Source organism: Durio zibethinus, chromosome 15, assembly GCF_047325235.1.
Source record: "Durio zibethinus cultivar Kanyao isolate XHJ-2024 chromosome 15, ASM4732523v1, whole genome shotgun sequence".
Lineage (NCBI taxonomy): Eukaryota > Viridiplantae > Streptophyta > Magnoliopsida > Malvales > Malvaceae > Durio > Durio zibethinus.
The window spans coordinates 15,829,318-15,840,412 of record NC_143176.1 but is presented as its reverse complement, the minus strand read 5'-3'; the positions used below and the strand labels follow the sequence as shown (position 1 = coordinate 15,840,412).

Below are 11,095 nucleotides of genomic sequence, written 5' to 3'. Positions count from 1 at the left end.
GAAACACAATTGGCAGGGTAAATTTATCATCGAAAGATTTAGAAGCTATAATTTTATGATTAGTGTGAGGTTTAACCTTCTGTTCTAATGGATAAACTGGCAAACTGACAACCACAATCCAGTAAGAGAATAAACAAAGGCCATCAAAGATTAATCCAATCCAAGTACTCTGATTAGTTTCCTAAACTTACATTTCATCATTCAGATGACCAATCAAAAACCTTAAAACAAGATATCTACATATAAAGAACACCAAACACAAAGATTCTAGAAACAGATCTTTCCCTAAAAAGAGACTAGTACATTATTAAGCTCTCTCTCCTATGATCCTCTTCGCCAGTTGAATATCTTTTGGCATAATGGTGACTTTTTTTGTGTGAATAGGCAGAGATTAGTATCTTGGAAGAGCCCAACTAGATAGGTTTCTGCAGCTTCTTGGAGAGTCATTACGGTGCTGCTTTGGAACCTTAGATCCATTTTGAAATCTTGAGTGATTTCTCTCACCAGCCTTTGAAATGGAAGCTTCCGGATTAATAGTTTGGTGCTCTTCTGCTACTTTATGATTTCTCTTAATGTCATTGTTCCAGGCCTGAAACGGTGCGTCTTCTTCACTCTTCCGATGGCTGGTGCTGATTTGCGAGCCGTTTTTGTCGCAAGCTGCTTGCGTGGTGCCTTCCTTCCCATTGATTTCCTAGCTATCTGTTTTGTGCGAGCCATTTTCATAAAAGAAACGTAATTAGTTGTAATATTCTTTGTTTGTTTCTTAGGAAAGTAACAGCAACAGCAAATTAATTACAGAGGACAAAATTAATGGAAAAAGAGAGAGAATTTGGTGGTACTTACAAGGGAGAAGGAAAAAAAATCTGTGGGAGGCAAGAAACTTTTAAAATTTAAAGTTTCTTTATGAAGGCTTTTGAAAGGAGTGAATCTGGATCATTGCATATCAACGACTATCAAGCATTATGGGTTGAAATCCGTGTGCAAAGTAAATGGACCAATAGAATCTGTTCTTTTACGGAAGTGGAGTATGGAATGTGGACTACTGATGTTTATGAAATTCAACGATTAATAATCCTTAAAGGAAGTTAGCCATGGATAAAAAAAAGGTGTTTGGAAATTGAAACAAAAAATTTTCCCTCACCTTCTAGTGCTTTTTGTTTCATAAAAAAATCTGCAAGGCTGTGTTACCTGTGTAAGCAGGAGGTCCAACGAATTTCAAAAGAAAAGGTACTATTTTTTTAGTCATTTTCATGTCACTTGTTACCCTTTTTTAAGAAAGAAAGAAAGAAAATTTGGCCATAACTAGGAAGGAAAGCCTTCTCTAGTTGATGAAGTTTTTGATGATCTTTATGATATTGTACTACAAGAGACTTGTATTTCAGTGAATCCAAGTTTTATTCAAAATAATAATAAAAAGAAAAAGAAAGACTCACTACACTAGGTGTGAATAGTTTAATTGATATAATAAAGCCAGTTAACTTTAACTTCCTTGTTAGGATTTTGGACTTGTAATTAACAAAAATTGCATAATCCTAAGAATATATATATATATATATATATAAGCCATTGGTTATTATAAATACCTCTTCCAAATTAATTTTTTTCTATTACTCTAGCAAGAAATAAAGAACAAAAGACAAAGTTAATCAACTCGAATAAATATAAACTAAGTTTGGCAATGATACCAAAGTGTTTGCACATCATACAACTTGGGCTAAGACTAAGATAGATTTATCCAAAAATAAAATGAGCTTATTTTTTGTCTAAATCCATTAAATAAATGTAGAACTAAGGTAGGTTGGACTAAGGAGATTGTGTTCACACTAGCTGAAAAAGTAAAGCATGAATATGGATGGGATTGTGGTCAGATACATTATCATATAATCTACAGGAGTAAATGGGTAGATTATGTTCACATGCAAATCCCATGATTTTAAGCACAATTCTAACAATCTAATCTGAAAGTTTTCATGCTTGGAGAGATGTTCCTAGTTTATATTTTCTATTATTCTTTAGTAGAAAACATAATAAAGTTTTCTTTATCCTTAAGCAATCTTTTATATTGTTCTTCAAGTTTTGTATCTTTTAGGTATATTTCCTAGAGTGGTGAACTTTTACTGTTTTGTATCTTTGATTAGAATTCTTATAGTAGTATTTCTGTATCCCTTAATTTCTAGTCTTGGTGGTGAACTTTTATCTCTTTTAATCTAATAATCATATTTTGTCATTATTCAAATCTTTGTGAGTCTTTTTGTTTGTAGTTAATCTCCACATCTCAAACATCAGTTCTCGACATCAAATTAGTATCAAAGTTATGGTAGATCATCGTTGTCAAACACCAACAGAAGAGGTTAAAGCCAATATCAATGTGGTAGCAACTACCACTATTGACCTAAAGGATGCCCTCATAGAGGAGATGTGACAATAGATCTTTCAACTACAACATCAACTGCATAAACAAGAAGAGAGAGAAGAGATAAGGAGGCAATGAAAGAAGAACAAAAAAGGTGAAGGAAAAACCAATCTATATCGTGAAAACAATAGCGATTCTGATGATAACATCGTATATCACCCACAGTAAGTTAGAGACTATCTACGCAGAAACTAACTTCAACCTAGCATATTTAATATGAAAATAGAGATTCCTAAGTTAAAAAGAAAAATGCAAGCTAAAGAATTCTTAGATTAGCAACACGTGGTAAAATGCATATTTGAATACCATGATGCCCCTGAACATCGCAAGGTGAAGCTAGTAGCCATCAAACTTAGAAAGCATGTATCATTTTGATGGAAAATTTTGAAGAAACAAAAGGAAAGAGAAAGTAAAAGAAAAATTACAACTTGAGAAAAGATAAAAAAAGAGTTGAAGAGGAAGTATCTTTCAGATAACTTTTGATAAGATGTCTTCTTTAGGCTTCATAACTTGAAACAAAGGGATCTTTCGATGAAAAAATACATTAAAAAGGGAAGTACATCCAAGATTAGTGTTTCTACCAAACCTCTTTCAAATCTACCACTAAAGAAGGAAAGAACCATTCCCAACAAACCACAATCTAATGTTGTCAACACTTAAACCCAAAGAGACTTCAAGAGCCAAAGAGTTGAGCATATACAATATGAGTGTCCAAATCTCAAGATAGTTATGTTGGTTGAAGATGAAGATCTTGAAGATGCTGAAGGAGAACCTATTGAAGTACCCCAAGATTTTAAGAAAGATGTTAAAGAGACCTATAGTGATCTTGAATCCTCACTTGTTATACAATACAGTTTGAATGATATGTATGTAAAGAAAGAAGACTGGTTGCACAAGAATAAATTTCACACTAAGTGCATTGCTCATAATAAGATATGTGAAATAATTATTAATAGTGACAGCTTTGAAAATGAGGTATCCACTCTCTTGATACAGCAGTTGGATTAAAAAAACATGAAACATCCCCATCCTACAAGTTGTCATGGTTGCAACGTGGAAATGAGATCAAGATCAACAAACATTATTTGGTTGCATTCTTTATAGAGAAACACTATAAGGCTTCCATCATGGTGGTTGTGGATCATTTTTTCAAGATTACTCATTTTGTTCCTTGTACTAAAACTATATATGCTTTTCATGTTCTTGATTTGTGTTTCAAGAAAATTATAAAGCTATATAAAGTTCCTGGATTCATGGTATCTGATCAAGATTCCAAGTTTCTTAGTCATTTTTTGCGCACCCATTGGAGGAAGCTTGGCACCAATCTCAAGTATAGTTTTTTTTATCTTTCCCAAACCAATGAGGAAATTGAAGTTATCAATCATAGCTTAGAAATTTTCTTAAGGAGTTATGTAAAAAAAAAACTAAAACAACGGGAACTTGTTTTACTTCAGGTGAAGTTTGCTTGCAACCATTCACCAAGTCAAACCATTAATTTTAGCCCTTTTAAAATTGTTCTTGGTAAGAATACAATCTGTCCTTTGATTTTAATTCAACCTTATACTAATCAACATTTTGATGGAGAAAAAAGAGCCAAGAGTATCAAAATATTTCATGAATAGATTCAGAATAAAATTTTATAAAAAAATGAAAAATATAAAAGGGCAATAATCATGCATTGAAGACATGTGAAGTTCAAAGAACATGATTTAGCGTGGATTAACTTACAGAAAGAAAGATTTCCTTTAAGGAAGTTTGGCAAATTACAACTTAAGCTAAATGGTTCATTTAGAGTTCTCCAATGCATTAGGAAAAATACCTACAAAATAGAATTTCCTGACACTTATGGAGTATTTTCTACTTTCAATGTTGCTAGTTTGTCACCCTACCATGGTGAGAATACTAGTTCATACTTGAGGACAAGTCTTTTCCAACCAGAGGAGTTTGACACCAAAGTGTCTGTACATTATACAACTTGGGCTGAGACTAAGGTAAACTTATCCAAAAATAAAATAAGCCTATCTTTGGTCCAAATCCATTAAATAAATGCAAAAATAAAGTGGGCTGAAATAAAGAAATTGTGTTCACATTAGCTAAAAGAGTAGAGGGATAAGATTGTGGTCAGATTCATTATCATGTAATCTGCAGGAGTAAATGGGTAGATTATATTCACATGCAAATCTTATGATTTTAGACACTATTCTAGCAATGTAATCTGAAAGTTTCTATGCTTAGAGGGATGTTTTTAGCCTATATATTTTCTATTTTTCTTTGGTAGAAGGCATCATAAAGTTTTCTTTATCCTTAAGCAATCTTTTAGATTGTTCTTTAAGTTCTATATCTCTTAGGTGAATTTCTTAAAGTGGTAAACTTCTATTATTCTCTATCCTCAATTAAAATTCTTATGATGGTATTTTTGTATCTCTTAGTTTCTAGTCTTGGTGGTGAACTTTTATCCCTTTTAATCTAATAATCATATTCTTTCATTATTTAAATTCTTGTGAGTTGTCTGGTTTGTGAGTTTTTGTATTTACAATTTATCACCACATCTCAAACATCAATTCTCGGCATCAAGCAAATAAGATTAGTTGAAAGATAAGATACTAATCATTCTGTCACATGTATATTATGCACTTAAATAAAAGAATTGGATTATTAAAAGGATTAGATATCCTATACCAATAGGATAACTTTATCCTTTGAAAAAGTAAGGAATTTTTTTCAATCTATAGGATTAAATAATTTATCATAATTTTTAAATATGAAATTGCTATTTTACCCTTAAATTTAAATTATCAAATATTTGAAAATTTCTCTACTTTCCAAATATTTTTCAATCCCTATCAATGGAGAAAACCCCTTTGTTCTCCAAAGAAAAATCCTCACTATTTTCTAAACTTTTCATCTTTCTCCATCAATTTTCTTTTAGATTTTTCGTTTAAACTTCAAATCAAGTGGAGTTTTTTCAATTTTCTTTCAGATTTCTCGATAATAAAAAAAATCTTATCTCATGCTTCATCTATTTTCATTCTATTATTATTTAAATATGTTGATTATCTAATTGATTTTCAAATTTCTTAGTTTATGTTTTGGATCTTCAAGTTATAATCGTGTGTTAATGTCCAAATTATCTTTTTTTGTAGATTTTGAAACAAAATCGATTTTTGAATAGGTATTTTACTATTTCTCTTATTTTGATTAAACTTTGATTTTTTGGAAATAATTGATATTTCTCAATGTTCATCCAATTTGTGCTCAAAAATTTGTTCTCTACATTCAATAAGGTCCATTCAAACTCTACATAAGATTCTAATCTAAGTTTTCCCATATTTTTTATCTTTTTTTTTTGCTTGAGTATGCCTTGTTTCCAATATACCTTGTTCTCTTTTTTCACTCATTTTATTTCTATGCCCAGCTTAAACTATTTGATTTTGATTACAATAGTAACTAAAAATGGCAATTTTACAAGTTTCCAACATAGGATAAGATGCCTCTGAAAGTGGGTTTCGTTTGCTTTTGGTGAGCTTTCTTAAATATATGTAAAAACTTCCATGGTCTACAATCATTTATATTATGTTTAGTGTTTACAAAGCATTGAGATATATATGTTTCTAAGTTCTTGAAGAAATGTTTTCACAAGGAAAAAAAATAGAGATAAGAGCAACATTGTTTGCAACTAAAGTTACAAACCTTATTTATTAAGAACCAAATATTTCTAAGCAACTTCAACATAGCACCAAGGTTAGGTTACCACATGTAATCAGAAAATCTGGTTTTATGACAAAAAATAATGGTTATTCTTAGCATAATACAGAGGAGTTAAATATTTGGTGATTCTTTCTTCTACCAAAGGTTATAAATGATTTTTCACTTTTTTTTTATTTAAGGGGCATCTAGTGAATAAAACTTTCAACGCACTTCTAAAACATTTAGAGAAAGAGAAAATCATATTTAGTACCTTATTATTTGTTGGTTATTATAATTTAATTGGTATATAAGATCTTCTTAACTTGCTTGAACATATTATTTGTCATTTCAAAAAATTCATAGCTATTTATAAATCTTACTTTTTTTGAAAACAAAAGGAAAAAGAAAATAAAAAGAAAAGAGACAATTATTCTAATTAATAAGGTAGTTCTTATTATATAGTTTGACTAATTAACTTATTGGTATTCTAATTATTAATGCTAAATGAGATAAATTTTTCTATTTTTTACAATCTAACTTTAATTGCTATACTAATTTGTTTTATGGATCTTCTTGTTTAATGTTATACATTATCTAAAATGGTTAGTTGACAAAGGTCGTTAACTCAACAACACCGCCACCCTTCCTTAACAATATCTACAATTTCAATCAACCAATGTTTTTTTTTTTCAATGCTACCTAATACTAACTTTTTTGGGAATACTCTTTCTTTATTAGTGACTTAACCCCGCTATTCACTTCAGGTTTTTCCTTTTATCGAGGTTTTAAAATAGTCATAGTTTTGATAATAAATGCCTTCATCACTACTTTTATTTCATTATTGCTACAATTTACATTTTCTGTCTTAAGGCTTAACAGAGAGAACCTTGCTTGCATCATAAGATTCAACTTCAAAAAATCTATGTAAACATGCATTACAAAACAGAGTCAATAACTATTTTCTTTTATTGGCTGTTGTATAATCATATGATTGATCCATGAGTGAAAAGATCGATCTAATATTCTTACTTCAAAGCATAAAGCCTTTAACTTTTATAGTCTACACCTTTTTAATCTACCGAACACCTCCTTTCATTTTTAAGTAATGGACTAATTAAATAAGATTAGCAAAATTAGGAAGACTATCATTTCTTTGACCAATAATTGGATTCAAAATTTATCCAAATTATTATAAATTCAAGACTAATGGGCAGTATGTGTATATATAGCACTTGCTGGTTACATTACATGAGTTAATAATTAGTTAATGCATGGTGATGTGTACTTATGATCAATTGATCATGACCTCAGCTAATTAATTAATTAATAGTCATTTCCCGTGCTTTTATTACTAAAATTACATTTATATGCTTTCTTTCTATTGTTATACAATTGTAATTTAGTTTTAACATGTTATTGGTGTTTATTTATTCAAAATATCTAAGCTATCAGATTAGTACAAAAGTGATATCGTATATAAGTTGTCAAAATCTCAAACCCAAAGCGAATACTATTATGGTTAGAAATTGACATTCTAATCAATGATGTCAATTTTTGCTACCTATTGAATTTAATGAATGATGTTTCTTTTTTTTTTCCTGAACATGTATTGCTTTTCTTTTCTCTTTTCTTCTCATTTTAGTTTTTCCTGTTTGTTTTTACTTCACATATTTGCTTTTTTGATAGCTTTACACCTTATAAAATTATTTGGTTTTCTTTTACAGATAGGATAAGGGGAAAGAGATAGTTACTTACTTGATATTAGAATAAATTCATTAATAAATAATGACTGTTCACTCAAATATTTTCATGCTAATGCATACCCTTGTACAAAGGTATCATCAAAAACATGTTTTGAAGGAGAGAACATTTGTTACACATGAAACTAGGTTGGAATACTTGAATAGGATAATACATGAAAGTGATAAAACTTGTGTATATCAACTTTGAATGAATAGATATACATTTGGTATCCTATGTGAATTATTGTATACAGTTGGTAAGGTGAAAGTAAATGGGCTAGTTACTTTAGTGGAACAAGTAGCCATTTTTTTTTACATATTTTAGTCCATAAAATAAAAAATCGTGTTATTATAAAAGATTTCCATAAGTCAGGTGAAACTATAAGTAAGTATTTTTATAATATTTTGAATGGAGTCTCGTGGTTGCAAGATATTTAACTTCGAGCACTAGATCTAATTCTTGATAATTGCAATGAAGAAAGATAAAAGTGGTTTAAGGTAACCTATAAAAAATATGATTAGCTTTGCAATGGCTAGATAAAATTTGGTTTAGTGCTTATATTATTTTTGTTAACATAAATGTTTATGAGCATTAGATGGTACCTACATTAGGATCCATGTGCCAAAAATTGATAAATTAAGATATAAAACAAGAAAAGGTGAGATAGCTACCAATGTCTAAGGGTGTGTTCACATGATTTAAGATTTAACTATGTGTTGTTGGGATGGAAAGGTTCTACATTAGATGCTCAAATTCTTTGAGATGTTATTAGTAGACAAAATGGCTTGAAAGTGCCTACTGTTAAGTTTAGGTAATGGATACCTAATTAGTTACTTTATTCTTAATTAGTACAATTATACGAATACTTGTATATATATATATATATATAATAGGTTACTATTACTTTGTGGATTCTGGATATGCAAACAGTGAATTTTTTTTGCACCATATCGAAGAACTCAATATCATTTGAAAGAGTGGGGTAATGAAAACCTTCCAAGCAACCATGAAGAATATTTTAATATGAAGCATTTTTCTGCTAGAAACGTTATAGAGAGCTTTTGGATTACTCAAAATGCGATAGGCTATTCTTAGAAGGTCTTGGTTTTATCCTATCAAGACACAAGTTCGAATAATAACAGCATGTTGTCTTCTTCATAATTTGATTAGAAAAGAGATATCTGTAAATCCAGCTGAGAATATCCTTGGTAAAAATGGATCAATATTCATGCTAAACACATTTTCAGATGTAATTAACATGATTGAAGCTTATAATCAATGGGCTACATGGAGAGAAAACTTGGCTATGAATATGTTTAACGAGTGGAGAGCTACTATGAGACAATAATTTTTTTTTCTAAAACTAAATGAAAAATAATGAACTATTTGTGTTGTCCATTCATTGATAGTACCAATTACAAACTTCTAGCTTTGAGAAAAGTTATTTGAGTCCTTTTGTTGTTTGTCATTACTAATTGCCTTAGTAAGCCTTTTTCATTTTTTATTTTTTGGGTTAACGGGTTTAGTGTTTAGATAAGTATTGAAATTTTAATGAGATGAAAACAAACCATATAGTTTTCAATTTTCTTCTTTGTTTTTTTTTATTATTATCTAATTTTTCATCCATTTCCCAGCAATTATTTATTAATATTTATGCAATTATTTTTTCTTTCTTTTTTGAATTAGAATTCAAATTGCTTAGGCTAGAATTTAGATTGATTAGAATTAATATTAGTATTGAAATCTACTTTTGTGATTTTTGTCATTTGTTTACTTTATTTTTTGGTCTCAAACGGGTTTGTTCTTGCTAAGACTATCTTTAAAATTTAAATGGTTAATTGATAACTGATACATATTGTATTTGAGTTTCTGTAGTTTTAATGTAAATTGTGGTAAATAAATCACTTTGACTCATTTGTTTTTATTGTTGTACATTGTAGACATTTTTTTAATCTCTGCCTCTTATTTGTTTCTCCTCAGCTCCCCCTATCCTTCTTTCTTTTCTTATCTCTCTAAGACCTAGTGTCACAATTGCTATAATTATTTCTGGCATTACATGCTCTATATCATGAGTTTTTTTTAGTTGGGCTGATAAAGTGTATGCATTATTCATCTTCAAGGTCATGTGAAATGTGAATGAACCTAAAATGCTTGTAGAGATTACTAGGGTAGAAATTTGATTGAAAACTTGAACTTTATGTAAGCATCATGACTTTGAAAGGGATAATACTTTGGTATTACTTTTTCTTTTTTGGTTTTGCAAGTTACACAAATTTGATTGGTCGGTGTATTGAATGCTAAATTCTTATGGCAATGCTTTTGAGAATAGTTACCATTAAGTTATTATAGTTTGCAAAAACCATATAGGTATAGGTTCAGCCACACCTTGGTGCAAAACTGCCTAGTTGATTTTAATTTATAGATGGTGCAATATGTAGATCAAATACTATGAATTTTTAGACTTTGGTACCAGAAAAAAAAAAGATTATATGTGGCAGTAACCTTTGCTTTTAACTTTGGTTTTTTGCCTTATTTATAGATGGACTTTGAAGAAGATTTTAAAAAGTGAAGAAAAGATCGACATTTATGGACTATGGAAGAAAATAAATGTTTTTTTTGAAATACTAGAAGAATCTGTTGCCAAAGAAACAAGGTTAGATTGTGTCAGAGGAATGTGTTGCAAAAGAAGGAAGGTTAGATTATGTCACTTTCAAACCAAGAATCTTATATTGAATCAAAACTAAAATTTTGAAGGGAACAACATGGAATTATGTTTGACATGTTGAATTAAAGTGGTTTTGAATAAAGAATGAAGATAGAAGGTGTATGGAAGTGTGTGATGGGGCTAATAGAGCAATTTTGACTACTTACTTTAAACTAATCATTATTCATTGTCCTTGGTGTTGTTTTTTGTAAAGTTATATATCCTATTTAATAAAAATGAAATATATTATGTTTCATTAGCCTTCACTCTAGGACTAGATTTATAGAAAAAAGGCTGCCACCTTAATTCAGTTTTTATATTATGTTTATAGTTTAGTTTCATTTTCTGTTTCATTAGCTTTTGATTTTGATTGTCTCTATCTATTGTAAAGTCATAAGGGAGCAAGTCAATGGGTGCATAAAGAGTTCATGTACTTTAAAAGGTTAGGTTTTTCATTTTGAAATGATCGTGCTACTAGAAAAAAAGTAAAAAAATCAGCAAATGTTATATAAGAACTTGATCGTGAAAAAAATGGTGAAAGAAATTAT

At 29.6% G+C, this 11,095-nt stretch overlaps 1 pseudogene; it reads right to left on the bottom strand.

Annotated features, from left to right (window-relative positions):
* Positions 1–14: 14 nt before the first annotated feature.
* Positions 15–858, bottom strand: LOC111301828 (uncharacterized; annotated as a pseudogene).
* Between the last annotated feature and the right edge of the window lie 10,237 nt (positions 859–11,095).